Consider the following 26,125-nt stretch of genomic DNA (forward strand, 5'->3'; position numbering starts at 1 on the left):
TACGCTCTTCAGCATTGGCTATTATTATGCTGTAAAGAATCTCCATAGATCAGACCATTCAGACATCTATAAAATATTCAATAAATAAACAGAATGCTTCAAACTGGAAACAAAGTATCACTCATCCATGCATGCTTTCTTTGGTTATCCTGTTAAAGGTATGCAAGGCTGCAGGAGAGTTAGAGCCTCCCTAAATATCTCATTCAGGAAGGGCAGGAAATATCAGGTATATCACAAAAAATATACCAGTATTTTATTAATCTGATGCTTGAAAGATAAATGTTGCAGTTCTAGGAATGAAATAATTTAAGCAGCAATGAACTATATTTAAAAGTTAAATAAATATAATTTTAACTGTAAATTAAGCTTTCAAATTGTTTAATGCAGTTTGCATAATTAGTATTAAATGCACCATAATTGCCGATTCAAATTCAGGTTTAATAATATATTGCTAAATATGTAACTTGTTTGCAGTTGTAGTTGTAACAGTGTAACAGTATTTATTCTCTGTGTTTGCATGTTAGTATTTACCAAGTAATAATTTTGCTATTTTTACTATTTTTATGTTTTACTTTTGAAAATGTCAATCCATTTTGCCAACGTATTATTAGCATGTTAGCTAAAGCTGTTTATATTAGAAAATGGAAAACTCAGATATTAGCAGATATAATTGCTAGGATTAGTTTTACATTGTCAGTAGTAACAATAGTCCCAGCTCTACAACAGAATAAAAAAGAAAAGCATAAACTGCAAAAAGAATGAACAAAATGATACCATTCAGGGCACTCTGGCCTAATCTCCACATTCCATGCACAGACCTCCTCATGGTTTCTCAGTTGCAGGTCATCAAAATAATGTCTGTACTGTTCTCCTCAACCAGATTTATTATTTATTCATTAACATTTGTTTACCAGGAAAGTCTGACTTGGAACGAAGCCAATTTTCAGTGGAGGCCTGGGGAGAACCACTCCAAACGCATGTCTTCATAACGTGGGAGGAAACCAGAGTACCTGGAGAAAACCCATATGAATGCACACAGAATGCACTCCAGCTGAGAATCGAAATGGAGAACCTCTTGCTATGAGGTGACACTGCTACCACTGCAACACTGAGCCATCCTGTGGTTACTGCGGCTAGATAATACCATACAGCCACTTTCTTTAATGAATCATGATAAGGTCCCAGTAGTGACATGAAAGAGAACAGCTATTATCTTGGTCTCCTTCATGCACCATGTAGGCACACGATGGTAAACACCAGCAGAAATTGTCACGCTCCCAAATTTCCTCTGAAAATGTTATACTTTTCTTTTTTGTGAGGAACAAGGGTATAGTTTGGGAATCATGCCTACAATCTGATTTCTTCATAGAGGTTATTCATGATGCAGTAAAGTGGATGTATTCGCATATGTCTTCTTCAGAGAGGTTGCACATCATATCATGCAGTAGGAGTATTTGCATCTTCTTCACAGCGATTTCTCATGATGCGGTACACTAGATGTATTCATGCATGTATATTTCACAGAGGTTTCTCATGATGTACTGCAGTTGATGTTTTCCCATGTGTCTTCTTCAGAGAGGTTATACATCATGTCATGTAATGGATGTATTTGCACGTGTCTTCTTAGAGAAATTTTTCATGCTGCAGTGCAGTGCATGTATTCATGTATATATTCTTTGGGAGGTTTCTCATGAAGCAGTGTAGTGGAAGTATTCACGAGTCTTCTTCAGAGAGGTTAGTCTTGATGTAGTGAAGTGCAATTATTCACATGTGTCTCCTTTCAGAGAGGTTACTCATCATATTATGCACTGGATATATTTGCATTTGTCTTATTCAGAGAAGTTACTCATTATGTCATGCAGTAGATGTATTCACGTGTATTCTTCAGAGAGGTTTATCATGATGCACTGCAGTTGGTGTATTCATGTGTCATCTTCAGAGAGTGATGCAGTTCAGTGGATGTATTCCTGTCTGTCTTCCTCAGAGAGTTTTCTCATGATGTTCTGCAGTGGATGTATTTGCGTGTGTCTTCAGCATGGGATCACTGTCAGAAAATGTTAAAGATAAGCATTAGTAGGATTGGCTTTATGCTATGGATGTGTAGCAGTAAAGTATAGTGAATCATAGATATTCATGCTTTCTGGTCAAAGCTGCCTACATGCCATGCAAACAGGTATAAACTTGTATAATTCAAGGGAGAGGAATAATGCCATATTATAGTTAGTCAGATTGGGAAAATGATGAAGGCTTTACCTTCCCAATGTTGATATATACGCAAATATTACATGTGGTCTTGCTATGAGCCACAAGTAATGTATTCTTGGTAAGTATTCCATTATTTTTTTCACATTTGTGTTTAGATGGATGGAAACAGTAGACCAATACATTCTGTTCTTAAAGTGAAGATGATAAGGCACTGCCTTGATTAAGCCATCAAATATAATCAAAAACATATACACATATGACTGGGTGATGGGTAAAATGGATGGAGAGAATATTCATTTTTATGCAGAAGCTGTTACTCTATAGAAATGTTCTCTACCACCATGATCACCCTTCCACATAGCTTTGGATAGCTGTTGATCTCCTACATAGCAGATGACACTAAGATTTATTCTGGTTTAGTAAATGGCTACCTGCCCAACTCAAATATTAGCATTCTCTGGCTCCAATTCACAAGATAGGTAAAGTTTTCCAAAAGTCTAATAAATGTCATTACCCCTTTATAGGGGTAGCCAAGTCTTTGCATGGGTGATTTCATAATATGGTGGCCATCTTTGGAAAAATTGGGGGCATGAAATTATAGAATGGTTGTAGCTCAAAACTCGATACAGTGATTTGCCTTAAACCCTAAAGATTTTTGGAAATACCTCCAGAAGCATCACTTCATTCTAACCTCACCACTCAGATAATTAGTAACCACCAACTCTCTTCATTCTTATCCATAGCCACAGTACAGCAACATGCAATATATAGGGATAATATTAAGTACATCTGCTGCAGAGAGTTATGCTGTCTTATGGAGGCTGCATATAAACAAGATTGAGCTCTTGTTTACTATGCATACTGAAGCAGGATGATTGAGGATCTAACCCACATAGGTAGGTATCAGGTTCAGGTATTATTGCATCTAATTACAATTTTTTTTTATTTTGGGATACAGGATACTCATTCTTAGCAAGGACTTAGGTCTTTCCTCCTATGCTCAAAACTCATAATGTGCCGTGCCTTGTGTAAAATCTGTTTATAAATTCTGAGAAGTGAAAATCTGGACAAGAAATAGGGGATTGTGTCTCATTTCTGGAAATCAATGTGGGCATGGCAGTAGGTATTCAGGTCTTCCTTTCATCATAAACTTCCTACAAGAATACATAAACCTACCAAGAAGCAGAGTATTCTTGATTGGATACTTGTTAATAACAATCCTCATGCATATAAAACAGGTATACTCCCTGACAATATTAGTGACCACCTCCTTACATACATTTCCAAACAAAAATATAGTAGTCCTATGCAGTCAGTATATCGAACTATACGCAGTAAGAAAAACTTTAGCCTTCCCAACTTCCTCCTAGAACTTAAAGCTTGCAACTGGGCACCTCTCAAAGACCTTCCTCTCGAAGAGGCAGTCACTTATTTCAATAATAAATTCCTCCAAATTCTGGACAGCCATGCCCCATCTCGCCAAATTAAAATAAGGTCCAAAGCAGCTCCATGGCTTTCCAAAGAAACCAAGCAAAAAATGATACTAAGAAACAAACTTTGGGCAAAATGGAGAACCACAAAAAACCCCACTGACCACCAACATTTCAAACACCTTAGAAATACCACAAAGAAACTTATACTCCTTGACAAAAAAAACTTCAACTTTAAATTTCAACAAAACCCAACAGAACCCTCAAAAATTTTGGTCTGGAATCAAGAAACTCCTATACCCTGGAAACTCCAAAACACCCACCCCTGCCAACCTAACTCAGACCCCTCCTAATAAAATTGCGGACATCATAAATAACTTCTTCTCAGAAACAGTCACCTCTCTTGCCAACACCTTAACTCCACCAACAACCCTTGAACTCAACCCTCCTAATAATAAAATACCCTCTTTAAAGTTGAACACAGTATCAACAGCCTTCATTTACAACCAACTCCGAAAACTTAAACCTTGTACCCCCTCAGCAGACAAACTGCCAGCAGAGTATCTGCAGCTAGCTGCAAAGGTACTAGCATTCCCAGTCTCCATCTTAATAAACAGAACCATAACCGAATCCACTATTCCATCTCTCTGGAAAATCTCCCATATCATCCCCTTACATAAAGGGGTTTAATACAACTGAACTTTCAAACTACCGTCCTATAGCCCTACTCTCTCCTCTAGCTAAAATCATGGAACGATGTGTCCACCAACAACTTCTAGAACACCTTCTCCATAATAACCTACTTGCTGACTCACAGCACGGCTTTAGACCATTCCATAGTACCACCACTGCCCTTCTCTCCTTTACAGACACCATCAACAAAAATCGCAACAATAATCTATATTCATCTGCATTATTTCTTGACCTCTCAAAAGCATTCGATATGGTAAATCACCATCTCCTGATTGATATGCTTAAATCCCTTTCTCTTGACACAATGGCTATTCAGTGGTTCAACTCCTACCTGTCAAATAGACAACAAGCAGTACTCTGGGATAGTCATTTATCCTCCCAGCTCCCAGTCTCCATTGGAGTCCCACAAGGCTCTATTCTAGGTCTCCTCCTCTTCTCCATCTTTATTAATAATCTGAATACCTCCCTCCCATCCTCCACTTGCATTCAGTATGCAGATGACTCTACACTCATCTGCACTGCAATGTCTCCTGCTGAACTACATTCATGTACCCAAAATGTTTTTACTGCAGCAGAAAATTGGTTCAAACACATCTGTCTCCCCCTTAATCCTAAAAAGACTAAGTTACTATTGATTACTCCAACTTATAAGTCCATCCCAATTTCCTTTACTATTGTCTCTAACAATGGCACAATTATATCACCCGACAGCACTACAAAACTGCTTGGTGTGACAATAGATAATCAACTAAACTTTGATGCGCACATCAATTTAACTATAAAAACAGTTAACAAAAAAATAGGTGCACTCTGTAGACTTAAACAATTTCTCACACCAGAGACTAGGATATCTTTAGCTCAAACACATCTCATCTCAACACTACTGTATGCCTCTCCAACCTTTATTAACCTATCAAAAACAAACCTATCAAAACTAGCCTCATCCTACCACAACATTGTCAGGTTTGCTACAGGTGCCCCATATCGGACTCATCATTGCTTAAATCTCAGACAGCTAGGTTGGCTTGAACTGCAAAATCTCATTCTACTTCAACAACTGACTATTACCCACAGGATACTCCACTTCCCTTCTAATGCACCTATTCTTAATACGCTTATTTCCCCCTATAAAAATCTCACTAACCTACGCTCAGCTAATAAACTTCTAGTAGCCACATGTAAATCTCAGAACAAAGCAGGTGACTCCCTTTTCTCAAATGCTGTGGGTATACACTGGAACAAGCTCACTAGTGAACTTACTACCTTGACCTCAACACCCCTCTTCAAGAAACATTTAAAGACCCACCTCAAATCACATTGGCTCTGCCCTTGCTCTTCTCCTGACTGACTCTCGTTTCCTACTTCCACATCTTTCCACCTCTTTTCCAAACACCTCTATCTGCACTGTACAAACCCATCATATAGATAAGTATTACTTCTCCTTCTCTCACTCTGCCTTGTCTCCATCTAGCTTATACCACTCCTCCCACCACTTCAATTTTTTCCCTTGACTCTATTCAGCTTGTGACTTCCTCTTTCTTATGATTTTACCTCCTATTACCACTACTTACTTTGCTTAAGTTTTACCCCCTATCACCTCTAAGACGCTAAGAAAAAAAAAAAAAAAAAAAAAATTTTTTATTCTGTATTATAATACTGCTCTTATTGCTGTGTGTTTTTATTACACTAATTGCTTTTCTGTTGTTCTGTATTCTAATTAGTTACTAACTCCTGCTTAGTAGTTTTAGTTAAACTCTTGTATATATTTTTTTCTTAAGTGTGTTACCATAGACTGTTACAGTGGAGCTTTTCTCCTCGGGCCTCTACTGAAAATGGACATGTATCCAGTTAGACTAGCCCAGTCAACAAATGTAAAATAAATAAATAAATAAATAAATATCAGGTATATCACAAAAAATATACCAGTATTTTATTAATCTGATGCTTGAAAGATAAATGTCGCAGTTCTAGCAATGAAATAATTTAAGCAGCAATGAACTATATTTAAAAGTTAAATAAATATAATTTTAACTGTAAATTAAGCTTTCAAATTGTTTAATACAGTTTGCGTAATTAGTATTAAATGCAGCATAATTGCAGATTCAAATTCAGGTTTAATAATATATTGCTAAATATGTAACTTGTTTGCAGTTGTAGTTGTAACAGTGTAACAGTATTTATTCTCTATGTTTGCATGTTATTATTTACTAAGTAATAATTTTGCTATTTTTACAATTTTTGTTTTACTTTTGAAAATGTCAATCCATTTTGACAACATATTATTAGCATGTTAGCTAAAGCTATTTATATTAGAAAATGGAAAACTCAGATATTAGCAGATATAATTGCTAGGATTAGTTTTACTTTGTCAGTAGTAACAATAGTCCCAGCTCTACAACAGAATAAAAAAGAAAAGCATAAACTGCAAAAAGAATGAACAAAATAGTATACCATTCAGGGCACTCTGGCGTAATCTCCACATTCCATGCACAGACCTCCTAATGGTTTCTCAGTTGCAGGTCATCAAAATAATGTCTGTACTGTTCTTCTCAACCAGATTTATTATTTATTCATTAACATTTGTTTACCAGGAAAGTCTGACTTGGAACAAAGCCAATTTTCGGTGGAGGCCTGGGGAGAACCACTCCAAACGCATGTCTTCATAACGTGGGAGGAAACCAGAGTACCTGGAGAAAACCCATACGAATGCACACAGAATGCACTCCAGCCGAGAATCAAAATGGAGAACTTGCTATGAGGCAACACTGCTATCGCTGCAACACTGAGCCATCCTGTGGTTACTGCGGCTAGATAATACCATACAGCCACTTTCTTTAATGAATCATGATAAGGTCCCAGTAGTGACATAAAAGAAAACAGCTATTATTTTGGTCTCCTTCATGCACCATGTAGGCACACGATGATAAATACCAGCAGAAGTTGTCATGCTCCCAAATTTCCTCTGAAAATGTTATAATTTTCTTTTTTGTGAGGAACAAGGGTATAGTTTGGGAATCATGTCTACAATCTGATTTTTTTTCATAGAGGTTACTCATGATGCAGTAAAGTGGATGTATTCTCATATGTCTTCTTCAGAGAGTTTGCACATCATATCATGCAGTAGGAGTATTTGCATCTTCTTCACAGCGATTTTTCATGATGCAGTACACTAGATGTATTCATGCATGTATATTTCACAGAGGTTTCTCATGATGTACTGCAGTTGATATTTTCCCATTTGTCTTATTCATAGATTCATAGATTCATAGATTAGTACTAAGCTAACTGCCCTTGCAAGCCATTTTAAGCCTAGCCAATTATCCCTTGTGAGACTCAAACCCTGCACCCTGTGTTTGTAAGGCAAACACCTTAACCATTAGGCCACCCTCCCACCCATAAAGAATCAGCCCTTGCAAGTCTTGAACCCAGAACCCTACGCACCATAGCCACAGTAATTTACCACTAAGCCATCTGAGCTTTTAAGAGGTTACACATCATGTCATGTAATGGATGTATTTGAATGTGTCTTCTTCGGGAAAATTTTCATGCTGCAGTGCAGTGCATGTATTCATGTATGTATTCTTTGGGAGGTTTCTCATGAAGCAGTGTAGTGGATGTACTCACGAGTCTTCTTCAGAGAGGTTAGTCTTGATGTAGTGAAGTGCAAGTATTCACATGTGTCTCCTTTCAGAGAGGATACTCATCATATTATGCACTGGATATATTTGCATTTGTCTTATTCAAAGAAGTTACTCATTATGTCATGCAGTAGATGTATTCACGTGTATTCTTCAGAGAGGTTTCTCATGATGCACTGCAGTGGGTGTATTCATGTGTCTTCTTCAGAGAGTGATACAGTTCAGTGGATGTATTCCTGTCTTCCTCAGAGAGGTTTTGCATGATGTTCTGCAGTGGATGTACTTGCGTGTGTCTTCAGCATGGGATCACTGTCAGAAAATGTTAAAGATAAGTATTAGTAGGATTGGCTTTATGCTATGGATGTGTAGCAGTAAAATATGGTGAATCATAGACATTCATGCTTTCTGGTCAAAGCTGCCTACATGCCCTGCAAACAAGTATAAACTTGTATAATTCAAGGGAGGGGAATAATACCATATTATAGTTAGTCAGATTTGGGAAAATGATGAAGGCTTTTCCTTCACAATGTTGATATATATGCAAATATTACATATGGTCTTGCTATGAGCCACAAGTAATGTATTCTTGGTAAGTATTCCATTATTTTTTTCACATTTGTGTTTAGATGGATGGAGACAGTAGACCAATACAGTCTGTTCTTAAAGTGAAGATGATAAGGCACTGCCTTGATTAAGCCATGAAATATAATCGAAAACATATACACATATGACTGGGTGATGGATAAAATGGATGGAGAGAATATTCATTTTTATGCAGAAGCTGTTACTCTATAGAAATGTTCTCTACCACCATGATCACCCTTCCATGTAGCTTTGGATAGCTGTTCATCTCCTACATAGCAGATGACACTAAGATTTATTCTGGTTTAGTAAACGGCTACCTGCCCAACTCAAATATTAGCATTTTTTGGCTCCAATTCACAAGATAGGTAAAGTTTTCCAAAAGTCTAATAAATGTCATTATCCCTTTATAGGGGTAGCCAAGTCTTTGCATGGGTGATTAAATAATGTGGTGGCCATCTTTGGAAAAATTGGGGGCATGAAATTATAGAATGGTTGTAGCTCAATACCCGATACAGTGATTTGCCTTAAACCCTAAAGATTTTTGGAAATACCTCCAGAAGCATCACTTCATTCTAACCTCACCACTCAGATAATTAGTAACCACCAACTCCCTTCATTCTTATCCATAGCCACAGTACAGCAACATGCAATATATAGGGATAATATTAAATACATCTGCTGCAGGGAGTTTTGCTGTCTTATGGAGGCTACATATAAACAAGATTGAGCTCTTGTTTACTATGCATACTGAAGCAGGATGATTGAGGATCTAACCCACATAGGTAGGTATAAGGTTCAGGTATTATTGCATCTAATTACAATTTTTTTTTATTTTGGGATGCAGGATACTCATTCTTAGCAAGGACTTAGGTCTTTCCTCCTATGCTCAAAACTCAGGATGTGCCATGCCTTGCATAAAATCTGTTTATAAATTCTGAGAAGTGAAAATCTGGACAAGAAATAGGGGATTGTATCTCATTTCTGGAAATCAATGTGGGCATGGCAGTAGGTATTCAGGTCTTCCTTTCATCTATTTTATTAAAACCCTGCAAGGAGGAATTGATTACTGAAATTAAGTGTCATAATGAACTTTTATATAACTTTGTATTAAAAGTATGTCTGCATCCTTTAGTTACACTTTGTTGACCAGTTTAGTCCCAAAAGGCCAATGCCCTCTTTTCAGGGAAGTCTCAAAATGGTATTTATATTCAATGGGATAAATTTGAAACATCAGGGGAACTTCCTTACCACTATAGTGCTTGAGGTTCATACATTCGAAGAGTGCACATGCATGTTCCATTCCTGGTCACTGGTGGCTGAGAGGATGGTGCACAATATGGCAGGCAGTCAACCAGGAGTTTATTTATTTATTTAACATTTATTTACTTGGAAAGTCCAACAGGGACAGAGCCCATTTTCAGTGGAGGCCAGGGGAGAAATGCTCCAGATGCATGTGTGAGGAAACACGAGCAGCTGGAGAAAACCTACACGAGTACAGGGAGGACATGCGGACTCCACACAGAAGGCACTCCAGCCAAGAACCAAACTGGAGAACCTCTTTCTGTCAGGCTACAACACTAACAGCTGGACCACTGCAGTGAATTCTGACTCCATAGAACTATTGCAGAAGAATGCAAAAGAAATGTGTAGCACTGGATGGAACAGTGGAAAATATGAAAGAGTTATTTTAGAAAAATCTGTTCAAGGTTTTGAGAGGAAAGGAATGGTCACAAGAGGATGTTATCATTACAATCCTACAGTCAGAAGTGCTGTGGGATGACTTATTGATGGACTTTGTTGAGAAATATAAGACAGAGACTGGAAAACAGTTATCCTGAAGTGAGATTATGGATAAGATCCAAAAGCAAGAGGAGAAGGACATTCATAAGAAAACATTTGCAGAAGCGGTAAGATAGAAGAGAAAGAAAAAAAGTGAGAGAAGAAGGAGAAACAAAAAAAAAGAAGTATGCTGTTTGTATACAGAGTACAGAAGAAAAAGAGAAGGCCCGGTATGAAATCTGGATACAGTGCTTGTGCCTTTAGGAATCAAAGTAAAAGAGGTGAGAGCATTTATTTTTGTTAAAAAAAAAGAAACATTGTGACATTGTCTTTGATACTGCAACAGGACTAGAGACATTTTGGGAGGAATATGCCAAAATAAAAGATGGTCATCCATGGAATAACTAAATCATTTTTTAAAAGAAGTTAAAGACATTTCAAAAGTAATTGATAACAGAGGACAGTGGACTGGGGAATGTGACTGAAATGATATTTTGACAATGGAAAATGAAAACAATTGTACATATTCCAAAAATGATTAATGTTGAAGGAAACAGAGCTGTTGTAAAGTATTGGGGGCAACTGAAGACATGTTTTTTTTGTGGAAAAAAGGGACATTATGTAAGTAATTGTGATAAAAAGAAATGTTTTGTATGTGGGAAGTTCGATCATGATACAAAAAAATGTGAAATGAAATGAATGTTATAAATGTAAACAGACGGCATTTATGAATGGATTGTACAAAAGATCAAAACGAAAAGGTTTGTGTAGAAGAAAATGTAAGTGAAGGTGAAAAAATAAGCAATTACAACATGAAGAACAACAAAATGATGTTGTAGAAAAGACAAATAAATAATAATATACAAAAAGAAAATAGTGGGCCAGAGTCAATAAAAGCTACACTAAGTGTAGACGATATGTATTCAAAACAATTATCACATTTTATCTGTTTTCTAGTCACTCAGAAAGATTACACTAAGTGTACATGTAGTCTACACTTTGTAGTAACCTTTATTAATCCCCATCAATATTTAAAGCTGCAAGAAAACTAAAACTAGGAGGAGGAAGGTGTGAGCTATGCCTGTGTTGTTTGTTCCCTCGGAACAGTGTACACTTAGTGTAGGCTTTATTGAATCTGGCCCAATGACAAAAGAGAAAGAGAGGAAGGTGAAATAGATGTTGGGTCAGAGGTTAGTGATAGGGAGATACAGATTGGTGGGTAGTTAAAAAGAAAAATTCTATTGGAAAAAGAGTAAAAGAAAAACAAAATTCCAAGATATAGGTTTGAAAATAAAAAAGATAGAAAATGGATAAAAATACATCATTTTGTATAGATTATGAAGGAGATAAACAATCTTAGACTTTTATCCATTAATGTTAGTAGTATAAAATATTTAATAAGAAGACCTGGAGTTTTAGAGTGGTGCAATAAATGTGAAGTAGACATAATGGTATTATATGTTAGAAGTTTAACCAAGGAAGAAAAATTATAAAGAGAAATGTTATAGAGAGGAGGTATAATATAGAATTTGGAGGAGAAACCTGTTCAGGGATGGCTGTACTATATAGCACAGCAATTGTAATATTGGATTTTACTTTAGTTAGATTAGGACAATTATTAATGGTATATACAAGATGAGAAATAGAGTTTATAGACTTATAGCAGTATATGTACATGTAGTATAAAAAGTGAGAGAAAGTTTGTTTAAAGACACACTGGATTATATAATATCAAATATGGATAATACAGTAACAGGAGATTTCAATTATAACTTAAGGAATACATATAAAAAATATAGGCTAGATAAGAAAAAATGAGGGAAAATCATGATGTGTGTAAATGTAATATTAGGGAATATAAACACAAGTACATATAAAACAGAATTTGATTATTTCTTAGCATCTAAAAGTATAGAAATAGTCATAGAAGAAGCAGTGGAATCAAGATTTCTGTATCACATGACAATATGGGTAGAAAATGAAGAACATAATGAACATGTAAAACTTGGAAAAGGGACTGAAAGAATGAAAAAGTGTGGAATGAGAAAGGAAAAGATAATCTAGTGGAATTATGGAAGGCTCATATGTCTATGAGATCATTTTGCAATAACTGATCAAAATGGTGGATGGCATTTAAAAAGTATATATAAAATAATTATATACAATGTGAATATGGGATAAAAAGGAATATATATGGAAATGCAGAATAAGGTATTAAAAAGTTTAAAGAGAAATGAGAAAGTATATTATATAAAAGAAAAAGAGATACATAAAAAAATCAGGAAAAAATAAAGAATTTTCTCATAAACAAAGAGATTGTTTGCAAGGAAAAATAGAAGAAGGGTCTCCATATTTAAGTAAAACAATGTTGTTGTTTGTCTTTCGGCTTTTTCCCAGTTAGAGGTCGCTACAGTGGAGCTCTGGTCCACTGATGATTGGCAGTAGATTTTCATGAACGCCGAGGTGCCAGCTCGACGTTCAACCTTCAACAAAGGCACGCCAATTTATGCATGTCTTTAGAACGCCCACCCAACCACGGGGAGGACATGCAGACTCCACACAAAAGGCACTCCCCGCACTCCAGCTGGGAATCGAACGGGAGAACCTCTTGCTATGAGGCAACAACACTACCGCTGCACCACCGCAGATTGTACAAGTAAAAAGTGGTATAATATGAAAAATGAAAAATAAAGATGGGAAAGTTGAAAGATAACAAGGAAATATTATGAATATTGCAGTGCAATACGTTAAACAGATGTAAAGAAAAGAGAGAAGAAAAATTAAAAATGGAAGGTTAAGCAATTTACAGAAGAAACAAAAATGTTGATAATCAGATTACTTTAATGGAATTATAAATGGTGATATACAAAGTAAATCTTAATTCCTTAGCAGGTTCAGATGGTACTGTAGGCCATTTAATGTATAAGAATAAGGAGCAATGGCAAAAATAAATCTTGGTATATGTGTTTAATGAATGGCTAAATGATGGTATTTGTTATACACACATTTGTTTTGGAATTATGAGCTTTATTTGGAAGAAAGGAAAGAAAGATGAGATGAAAAACTAGAGACCAGTTGTGTTAAATAATACTGATTATAATGTATTTTATAAAGATAACACAAATAAGATTACAGAATAAAATAGATTTTGGCTGGGATTCAATAAAGCCAAATCACAATGTCAGAATAGTGTAGCAGCTTCTGCATGGAATATGGATGCCAAGTGATCCAGTAAACAAGGCTGGAGGTGTACACAAGCCTGCCAGCATAATCTGAGATGGACACCACTGAATAATGCTAATTACCTCATTTTTGGTAAAAACCATGCAAATGAGGAGAATTAGTGATTCAGTAAGCAGACAGGCATCCATGTCAGAGCAGTGTCCATTGCAGAAATGTATTCCGTTACACACCGAGTACATTTCTGCAAAAATCAAAATGGGGGCATGACAGTTCCAAGTAAAGCATATATTATGACTATTAGGTATGCCAATGGCCAAACATATGACCATTGGCATGGAAAACAGTTGCAAAATTATGAAAATCAAAGTTTATTTTTTATGGCCAATTTCGGCCATTTAAGCATAGCGCAGTGGCGTGCAAACGAGATCATGCAGAAAATAAGAAAAACATGTAAAAAGCCAATTTTATGGGAAATATGAATTTTGCCATTATAGTGGGTAGCATGCAGAACCAAAACAATAACAAGTAATACTGGTAGCTAAGGAGACAGGCTCCAATGTAGTGGTGTAACAAGGTACTAAGGTAGTGGGATATGCAAATGAGCTAAATTTATTGAATAGCAAAATGGAAGACAGTGTTTGCCTGCACCTAACTGTGCAGGAGCTATAATGCTGTAATGCAAGCTGGAGAAGCAGCTGACATGAAAAGGGTGTGTGTCATGCTTGGTGTAAGCACACTGGAGCTCTGTTGCTTTTATTTGTGCTCAGCTAAGCACAGCTTATCAAGGGGGTATGTCTGAGCTAGCTCAAGAAATGCTGAGCATGTTCACGTCCCTGGGAGGGTCCTTTCTGATCAATACTGATTACTATATCTGCAGGGGTTTGTGAGGCACAACACAGGGCTTAAACACAATGGGAATACAAAAAAAAAAACAACAGGAATTAGCAGAAGTGTTTACAATTTGAGCAGTGCATTTGTGCAGTGCACTGCAGGGCTTAGAAGGGGCAGAAATGGGAAGAAAAAAAATGGGAAACAGTATAAAGGCACTCAAGTACAAATAATATAGCTGGCAAGTGGAATATATCATAGTCAGCCAATCACACAGGCAGCCTCTGCAATACATCAGTATAAACTATGCAAAAACCTTTCAGTCTGATTTTTCCCCACAAACTCTGCACCATTGGTGTACACACTCGGGGGAATTTTAACTGACAAAATGTTAGGGGCTGCTGTCACTTTGATACATCAGCATGAGCTAGAGGCTGAGGGCAGTGAGGAGGATAATGCTGACAACCATCCCAGACTGAGGAGGAGGAGAAAAGTGTTCAGACCCAGGGTAACCTACCAGCGACTACATGTTCTGGAGATACTAGACCACTACAGAGTGGACAGGGACTTACTTCAGCAACTCTGAGAGCTGTGTCAGCCTCATCTCGGACCCAAAGCCAACAGAGGGGAACTCATACCAGTTGAAACCAAGGTATGTGTAGCTTTAAGACTTCATGGAGGTCTCACAGGCATCTGCATCCAGGGTACTCCACCAGTTCCTGGATGTCATGCGAACACATGCTGGTGAGCACATATATTTCCCAGCACCCATGAGGAGAGGACCAGTAATATGCTTCTCTTCCAATGTGTAGCAGACTACCCAGAGGTACTGCCACAGACTGCATGCAAATCCACATCAAGGCACTGCCCATTGAAGAGGGTAGAGTCTATGTCAACCGCAAGGGCTATCACTCCATCAGCTGCAAGATCATGTGCAATGCCCAGGGCATTATCATGAATGTGTGTCCTGGCAGCCCTGGTAGTTATCACGACTCCCACATCTGGCATGCCTCAAAGCTGTACCAGGCATTTGCCATTGGGATATCCTGTATGTTCATCTAGTGGGGGATGCTGGATATGCACTGGAGCCGTGGATGATGACACCCATCAGAACTGCATACACACACACACACACACACACACACACACACACACACACACACACACACACACACACACACACACACTCAAGAATGTCATAATGAGGCACACGCACAAACCAGGAACAATATAAAGCATGTGTTTGGGATGTTCAAGTCATGGTTCCACTGCCGTGACATATCTGGTGGAGCCCTGCAGTACTCTCCAGCCACATGTGCACACATGTTCATAGTATGTGCCATGCTACACAATATGATCTTGCAGAAACAGCTGTGACAGGAACATCACAAGGAAGGGCCACACAGGCCCCCACCATTGCCAAGACCCCCACAGGCACAGGGGTACTCAGAGGAAGAACCCCCTGAGCCTGCTCCTGTACACAGATGGAGGCATGCGCAGTATGCCCTAGCCTTGGCAAAGAGACAATGCATAGCACACACAGTGACACTGTAGGTACCCAGAGACTGACACCTCTCTCTGACTAGCACACACAATACAATGGATGCACACACATCACACTACCTGTATGTGACCATATATAGGCTGTGTACTGCATGCATCTGACAGAGCCAGCCCTCAAGCACCATCCTCAGTACTGTTGCAGGCATAAGGTAAGTCAGTCTTCTTAACAATAAATGAATGGAGTAATACATTATGGTAGCATAGCTATGGTATTTTTGCATGCATGCAAGGGAGTGGGGTGGCCTACAGGAATAGCAGCAGACCACTGACAGCTATGTGGGACAACAGGAAATGTCTGCCCAGTACTGGCTTCCCCAGAGAATGCAGTAGTCCCCTAGGTGAAAAATCTCACTACAGTATATGTAGGGGGCTAACACACTGAGTGGTCATAGGTCACATGTATAGATCTCAGTGTGGGTGTCCCATACTCATCCCTCAGGCTCACCCAAGTCAGCTGTAGAAAACCATAAAGACAAATGGGGACAATGATGAAATATACCCATACAGACTTACACAGTGATATAACAGCAGGTCTTGAAGTTGCAGTAAGGATCTGAAGGGTAAGAAGTCTGAAACACAAATTTTTGCCATTACAATCTAACCTGTTGTCTTTTGTGATATGCCTGTAGTCTCCAAGATGAGCACAATACTATGCTAAATGGAACCAAAATATAAAGACAACATCAGCACAGTCCATGCAAATGTGGACAGATGACATGTGTGCCCCCCCCCCCACACACACTCATGTTCCCATGGAAGTGCAGTAACAATAATGTTTTTAGTGTATAAGCAGCAGAGCACACATTCCCAGGACTGTCCCAATCAACCTGATAACTTGTTTCATGTCCAAAATATGTAGGGGTCAATAAACTATGTATATGTGTGGTCAATACTGTCAGTATGTGGCCTGCACATACTATTGGCTGTCATGTCTTAGTGGCCTAGGTACAGTACTGTGGTTAACAGGGTCCATGTTCCAAGAACTGCAGTGCCAACTATTCTGCATGTCAAATACAGCTATGGTAGGACTTGTACACACTGTCCAGATGTCAATATCTGTTACTGCAGGAAAGCTGGACAGGTCAGGGGGCCATGCATATGGACAGTACACAGCTCAGAGTTACCTACACAGTGCCTAGCATACCCCTCAACTGTACAGCCATTTCACAGAATGTCCAGAGGTTTGGATCATATTCATGGTCTCTTTATCATGAAATCATAGTTGTCTGGCAAATCATTGGAACATCACAAAAGATTAAAGTCAGAAAATAATGACAGATTGTAGTTTCAGACTTCATACCCTTTAGGAAAATGCATGCTAATGCAAAACCTGTTATTGTATCACCTTTCTAGGTTTGTAAGGCCAGTAGTTAACAATGGTCCCTATATGTAGGCCTTTGTCCCCAAATTACTTATGGTTTTGTCCAGATGTCTGGCTCTATTTTACTTATTTATTTATTTACTTAGTTATTTATTTAACATTTGTTAACTGGGAAAGTCCAACTTGGAATTAAGCCAATTTTCAGCAGAGGCCTTGGAGAAACGTTTCAGATGCATGTCTTGTAACGTGGGAGAAAACTGGAGCACCTGAGGGGAAACCCACATAAATGCAGGAAGGACATGCAGACTCCACACAAAAGGCAACCCAGCCGAGAATCAAACCGGAGAACCTCTTGCTGTGAGGTGACAACGCTACTGCTGCACCACTGCACCATCTAAATAGTTAGGAGGTATGGTGCCTAGTAGGACAGCAGGTATCTGAAGGTCTGCGTCCTGCCAACTCATAAAAGGCTAACAACTTACTGTGTCAGCACTGACAACATGTTACTGGCCAACATCCATACCCCTGAAATGACGGGTTGTCACAGAAGGAACACAAGTGTGCCTTGTATATCTGTTCTGCATGTCCTAACATTGCATTTGCCTGACAACTATTTGCAAAACAAGAAAGGGTCTTGTCAAAACATCAATGGCAGGCAGTGGGGAAGCAGATGCCATATCCATAAGAGAAAGCACGCAAATACCAAACTGGTCTCCCAACTGTTTATGCTTGGCAGAACAGTATTAACACCCTGTCCCCAGGTATGTGCCTTTGTCTGATTGGCACATATGGGCCTGTCCAGATATCAGTCTGTGACAGTTTGACAGCTAGGCCAACATGTAGCCTCATAATAATATATAGCAACACAAACAGTCTGAGGACCACAGCAAATGTAGTAGTGGGGCAATGATGGACAACCTGCTAAATAGGTACACTCAGAGGTGTGAAGTCCACAACCTTGTGTGTGATGTTATGGCATTTACCCTACTCACATCAGAATTACAAATAAATAACAGCAGCCACTGTGGGCAAAGCCTGTGAATGGACTACAGAAGGACAAAGAGACATACACAAGGGGAAGGGGAACCACTGGCCATACAAATGGAGAATGTGCACACCATAACAAATTGTGCAGTAATTTAGGTGCCATGCAGTGTATAGAATCAGTAAACATCACCTGCAAATACACAGCACACACCCATGTCAGTGGAGGTCCGCAACAAAACAAAAACCCAAGCAAAGTACACCTCAGAGGCAAAAATACATGAGAACTCCACAAAAGTACACACCACAGACCATGCTGACTCCACACACCAGGGTCTTGCAAACACTAAGGCCTTACCCAAAATCCCAAACACCTGCCCAACACAGAAAGGCTAACAGCACTGTCACTCTACCCTGTTCCATACAGACTCTGATGAGGTGGCCCCTGTCTAGCATACAAAGCAATCCAGACCCTGCCTTGATGGGACTGTTGCACATCTGGAAGTCAAGGCCCACTCGATCAACCAATAGATGCAGTATCAACCTGGTCTGTGATATAAGTACTGGTTGTTGCTGTGACAGATATGTGTCGAACACACTCCCACATCTGTGGAATACACTACCTGTCCACATCAAGCCAAGTGCCTCAATATCCCTAATGATGTGCTCCTTGTATAAGTGCATGGGAAACACAAAATACAATTCCATGATTCCACTTGAGTCCCTGCTGGACAGGGACTCTGTGTGCTGACATGTCTTATCATGGGCTACGCTCCCATATGCCTGGGTTATAAGGGCTTCAGGGCAAATACCCTACTAATGTCATATCAACCTATCAACCTATACACAACAGTCCTGTCAGTGGTTCACTGCAGTACTCTGTACTGCTCTGCCATTGACATACCTGGAAGTCACACAGTGCTATGTGGAATATACTACACATATAATGGACATTTCTGCACATTAGAATGCACTCTGTAGCCACACCCATACCACTCAGCCTCTGACAGCAAGACATCTGGACAAGGTTATAAATAAAAGTGGGACAAAGGCCCAATGATAGGCACGTGTTGTAAATATTGTCCTTACAAACTGAGAAAGTTGGTAGAATAATGGGTTTTGCATTAGCAGGAATTGTCTGTAGGTTATGAAGTCAGAAACACTAATGTCTGTCATTATTTTGTAATGTCAGTCTTTAATTATTTGCAACTATCTTGCCATAAAAACTTAAGTTTATGTAGACTGGACGAAACTTCTAGACAAACAGTTGGACAATCTGCTAAAAACTGTACAGTTGAGAGGTATGGACCAGGATATGACATCTCAGGTAAGAAGAATACCACACAAGCAGGAGATCCCCAGCCAGTATATCACCAAGTTGCTGAACTGTTTACACAGCTTCATCAGTTAACCAGCTGTAGCCACACCTCTCAACTGGCCTTTTTGGGCAAGAATGTCTATAGCTGGGCTCATAATATTGGTCTGTGCATCATACATCTTGTATTCCTCTGGTAAAGATGATGATCTGAGGATGTCTGTTACTAGGTAATGACACAATACATTCCAGTGTCAGACTTCAAATATGTCAGAAAATGTCTGCTAAAACAAACCCTGTACCTCTAGCAACCTCCTGTTTACTTCTGAGAGGTATGTCTGCAGCACACAAAACCCCAGACCAGATTGCAACTATCTCTGGAATGGAGTCCCACCCTTACTATAGAAGGTCATACTGGGCATGCTCCTACACTTAGAGAATCACAGCCCATGTCAGAACCCACATCGGGCAACATAACTTTATTGTGCATGTATGCCTTTGCATACAGACATCTATGTACACCTTAACTCTGTCAACACACACCCATCAGACAGGTTATCCTCAGCCTGCTGTAGGTTGTCCATATGTGATATATTTGCATCTGTTGCATGTGATAAACAAAAATATATATGGGCAACATATAACAATATGTCAAGCATACACACACATAGACATGGGGAAGAGAGATACAGACAGTGACAGAGAGAGAGAGACTCAGGGAGACACAAAGAGTGAGTCATACACAGGGATACCCTGAATGGTATACCTGCTGCAGACAGTGGCATACTGGTCATAACCAGTTGCATGTGTCAGCATAAAGGTGAGCTCCATTGTTGAATAGTACTCAGGTGGAAGTATAATACCACATCACCTGCCTTTGTGTATGGTGTGCGTGTGTGTGTTTGTGTGTGTGTGTGTGTGTGTGTGTGTGTGTGTGTGTGTGTGTGTGTGTGTGTGTGTGTGTGTGTGTGTGTGTGTGTGTGTGTGTGTGTGTGTGTGTGTGTGCGTGTGTGCGTGTGTGTGTGTTTGCAGGTTTAAGTATTAAGAGGCAATTCCCACTCAGTACACTTCCCATTGCCCTACTTCACAACATCTGCTGATGCCATTCCCCTTAGAAGTACCATTGGACACCTGTCACCCCTATAAGCTCTGTATCATGTGTGATAACTGCGTAATGCTATAGTACAAATAAATAGATAGGTAGGGGTTCTAATCTCAGTCCTGGCAAATATAAGTGTGTGTGTGTGTGTGTGTGTGTGTGTGTGTGTGTGTGTGTGTGTGTGTGTGTGTGTGTGTGTGTGTGTGTGTATAAGTATGTGCACAAGTGTTTGTAAGTGTGTATGTTTGTAGGAAGAAGTATTTTGAGGACTTTCCCACCCACAATACTTCCCAGTGCCCTACTTTAGCAGTCCTGTTGATGTCATTCACCTTTAAGGTACCTTTTGACACTTGTTTGCCCTGTAAGCTCTGTAGTGTATGTGATAACTGTGCAAGATTGTAGTACAAATATCTGGATAGGTAGAGGTTCTAATCCTAGTCCTGGCAAATGTAAGTGGGTGTGTGTGTTTGTTTGTAGGTGAAACAGTTTTAGGCCATTCCCAACCACTACACTTCCTATTGCCCTACTTTAGAAGTCTTGTTGATGTCATTCCCCTCAGATGTACCTTTGGCCAGCCCTCAGTCCTATAAGCTGCATGCATGTGCAATAACTACATAACAGTATAGTACAAATAACTAGATAAGCAAGGGTTCTATTCTCAGTTGTTTGTAAGTGTGTATGTTTGTAGGATGAAGTATTTTAAGGACTTTCCCACCCACAGCACTTCCCAGTGCCATATGTTACCAGTCCTGCTGATGTCATTGCCCTTAGAAGTACCTTTGGACAGTTCTCAACCCTATAAGCTCTGTGTCATGTGTAATAACTAAGTAATAGTATAGTACAAATAACTAGATAGGCAGGGGTTCTACTCTCAGCTCTGGCAAATGTGTGTGTGTGTGTGTGTGTGTGTGTGTGTGTGTGTGTGTGTGTGTGTGTGTGTGTGTGTGTGTGTGTGTGTGTGTGTGTGTTTAGGTGTGTGCGAAGGTGTTTATAAGTGTGCATGTTTGTAGGGTAATGTATTTTAATGCCCTTCCCACCCAGTACATTTCCCATTGCCATACCTTTCAAGGACTCTTGATGTCATTCACCTTAGATGTACCTTGCAACACTCTTAAATCATATAAGCTCCATGGCATGTGTGATAACTGTGTAACACTGTAGTACACATAACTAGATAGGTAGGGGTTCTAAACTCAATGCTGGCGTGTGTGTGTGTGTGTGTGTGTGTGTGTGTGTGTGTGTGTGTGTGTGTGTGTGTGTGTGTGTGTGTGTTTCAGTGAGAATCACATCCTGTGGGGTGTGGGTTATACCATTTTCAGGCATGTACCACCCAGTACACTTCCCATTGCCCTACTTTACAAGGCCTGCTGATGTCATTCACCATAGATGTACCTGTATACATGTATCAGCCCTCTAAGCTCTGTGGCATGTGCAATAATTGTATAATACTATAGTACAAATAATTAGATAGGTAGGGGTTCTAATCTCAATATTGACAATTATAGTAGTGTGTGTGCAGCATATCTCCTGTAGTTGTAAGTGTATGTTATACCATTTTAAGGCCTGCTGACCCCTTACACATGACATTACTTTAAAGAGCCTGTTAATGGCATCTGCCTCACATGCACCATATAACACTATATAGCCCATACCAATCATCTGCACAGATAGATGTACATGGAATATCCACGTGTGCAACCTATATGTGGTCTGTGTCCCCTAACAATGAGCATTCCTGTGATATCATTGCCAAATATGTCACAGTTACAATAGTGACACACATGCCAGCATCAGACATTGTACCTGACTGACACATCTTGCTGTTACAAAGTCTGTCACTCTATCACTTGTGCAAGTTTGTAGGAGCAGTAGATGAGACGAATCTCTATTTCTGGTGGGTTATCCCACCATCCAGGAAGGCATTTGCAATATTACTTGTTGTAAGAGGTTGTGTGTTATGTTCCAGGCATATAATCTATGTGGAGCATGCCATGTGTACGTAGTACTATAGTACATAGAAGTAGATATGTAGGGTTACTAATATGTCTATTGGCAAATGTGTATGTGTTTCTGCATGTACATCCCCTGTGGCTGTCTTTACTGTGTATGTGATGGCTATAACATTTTGTGTGCCTCTTCCACCCTGTGAACTCCCCCATTGCCAACCTAGTTTCATCCCATACAGATGTCATCCACCATACAAGCACAGTTACACAGTTTCTAACACCAAGCCACTGTGGTGCATGCAATGGTTGTATCACTGTGCATTGTACATAAATAGATGGGTAGGTCATCTACTCTGAGAAGTGTCTACTTCATGTGCATGTGTGTTTCAATGCATGTCCCCATGCAGCAGTGTGTGTGTGTGTGTGTGTGTGTGTGTGTGTGTGTGTGTGTGTGTGTGTGTGTGTGTGTGTGTGTGTGTGTGTGTGTGTGTGTGTGTGTGTGTGTGTGTGTGTGTGTGTGTGTGTCAGATGGCTCTATCATGTTAAGGGACTCTGAACCCACCAAGGCAATCCTAACAGTCCCTGCAATTGTCACCCACTTGAACAGTAGTGGCAAACACTGCAACACTACATTACCTGTGTGCTATTTGTGTTATGTATGTAGTGCTATTGTTCATAAGACTGCACAGTTAGAGGCTGTGCTCAGCCCTTTGACAGCTGCCCCATGTACAGGACTATGACTCTATTTGCACTACTAGCACAATGGGCCAGACATGCATATGAGTTAGCAGACACACATGCTGGTGATTGTCAGGTTAGACAAACACAGGCTGACCTGTGTCAGGAGTACATACCCCAAACCTGTCATACACAGTATCAGGCATACTCTCCTCAACTGCTGCACACAATGAAAAGTTGCCTTGTAGCAAAAATGAAACAACCACCAGTATGTTGTATGTGTATATATGAAGCAAGTTTTTTACATTTTGTTATACTCCTTGAAGGCTTTGGCTGAGATGTTAGAGCTTTATTAAATTTGTTTTATATTCTCATCAACTGCATGAAGGTTGAGTGGATGGGACAGAAATGGCAGGGACAACAGGTGCTGATAGGTGAATCTGTAGCAGTTAAAGTAATGGCTATGCTTGTGAGGGACCTAGTGCCAGTACTCAAGTAACCTCCTTTGTATGTGTGAGCCTGCAGTCCTACAGAACACCCAGGTGACATGTATAAAGGCTAGCTGGCTGTGTCAAGGGTATGTATGTAAGGTCACACTGTCTGCCACAATTGTCCCTCACACACTGTTGCATGTAAACACAGCTGGTAAACATGTACATATACAGCTGTACCTTGGCTATGAAAAGGTCATGTGTTTCCACTCTGCCATACTCATCATTGCTACTGTCAGCAGGCCCACAACCTGCAGTCACACGGATACCTGGAACGCAAACAGGATACAGTAAGTGACACTGCAGTCAGTCAGCAGTACTAACAGCAATAATGCATCATGGCTAACAAGGTAAATACACTTTGATGTGTGCCCATAACTATTGCCAGCAGACATCACCTTACACAGCATTGCATTACTACACTGTACTATATTCACCCTGTGAATCAAACCCATTTGAGCATGTCCCTGCATCGATGGTATGGATAACAGGGTTGTGGCACAAGTATCATCACATGCACAGGGTGTGGTGTGGGATTGCTATAGGCCTAGGCTGGGCTGTATGGTTGACATCGTGTGTGTGTGTGTGTGTGTGTGTGTGTGTGTGTGTGTGTCTGGAGGGTGGTGTTTAATTAAGCCATGCAGAGGAGCTGTGCATGTCTGGTGGTGACCAGCGGGTGATAGAGATGTGTGAGTGTTTGTCTGCACACAGTCAAGCATGTAGATGCCTGACACAGGGCTATGTTGGACAGCCATGGACCTTACATGCCAGGATGTATGGTCCACCATCTCCAGGCAGGGACGTGAGAACTGGTACTGCCAGGAGTCTCACTGACATCACCAGGCCCACAGACAGATGCAGCACTACTCCCCAATGGTGACTGCTGTCTGCTGGATCCGCATCCCTAACCGTACTCGTCAGGACTACAGGACTATGGCCTGCTCCAGTGTGGTGTGGACAGCACCCTACCTTTGGTAGTGCTGGTGGTACTGTCACTACAGGACTGTGAATGTGCACAGCCACGTGGGCTATTAGCTGATCATATTGCTGACCTACGTCTACCTGGCAATGCCCTACTCCCACCACATGCTCAAGTACAGACATTGCATGGTCAAGCAATGACAATGTCTTACACCACCATCTATCCATGACATTGGCAAAATGATGTATGGCATCACAAATGCTGTGGAGGACATGCATAGCAGGAAGTTCTGCATTCATGACCCTGAGCATCAGTCTGATGTTGTGGTCAGCCCATGCCTGTGCCTCCATGATGGATGATACCATGCAGCTGGTGATGCCTGCTGTGGCACTTGCGACAGGAGCTTGATGGACAGCAGTCCTCTGTCAAGCACCCCTGTTCATCTGCCTGTGTGTGATTGCCTGCTCTCTGGCTATGTCTAGTGTCTACACTCTCACTTGCCATTGTCACCACACTAGCCTGTTCCATCCCACTGCCCTCCAACTGTCCATTATCTGTGGCTGCTGGGGACTGGGTATGTGTGGACATACTGACTGTGTGCATGGAGATTCTGGTGAAAGTAGGATATCAACCAATGGCACAGATTCAGGCTCTGACAACCCCACCTGTGCCTCACTATGACCACCATCATCATGAGTGTCTGCTAAGACACTGACATCAGGTTGTGAGGGGGAGAGACACCAAACCCCATGTTTCCCATGTTCACCTGTCAGGGGAAGACAACATATGTAAATTAATACCCTGCAGTATTATGTTTGCTAATCACACACACCCACACACACACACACACACACACACACACACACACACACACACACACACACACACACACACACACACACACACACTCCTGGTAAAGTCTGGCACAGCTTTGCCACCTATGGGCCCTTCAGGCCAGACCTTACCATAGTTCTGACAGCCACAATCCATCTCTTTAACAGCTACTGTAAGACCTTCAAAAAAGGGTGACAAATCCTACTGTGTGATGGGCCTATTAACAGAATGGTAAGTGTGACCAAGACCAAGGCCATTGGAGTTAGCTATACAATGTCATCAAGTGCATATGCAAGTACTGTAAGAGCTGACTTACTGCTATACAGACCAGACACAAGGACAAGGTTTAACAATATGTGATAATAACTAATGAAGGAACAAGAGAATACTCTATCACTGCATTACCTACACAGTTCAGACTCACAAAGATTCATTTCAGACAACACTGCAGGACAGTCAGGTCTATATTATATGTTCAAAGTTTGAAAACTTTGAACATTAAATAATCAAATTTAAATGTTCCAAGTTTCAAACATCGAACATATAATGAAAAAAACAAACAAAAAAAAAAAACAGAGCTTACCTGAGTAGTGTAGGCAGGGGGTCAAGTCCCCCTGCACCCCGCACAATG

Source organism: Protopterus annectens, chromosome 4.part0, assembly GCF_019279795.1.
Source record: "Protopterus annectens isolate FY-2018-M chromosome 4.part0, PAN1.0, whole genome shotgun sequence".
NCBI lineage: Eukaryota > Metazoa > Chordata > Ceratodontiformes > Protopteridae > Protopterus > Protopterus annectens.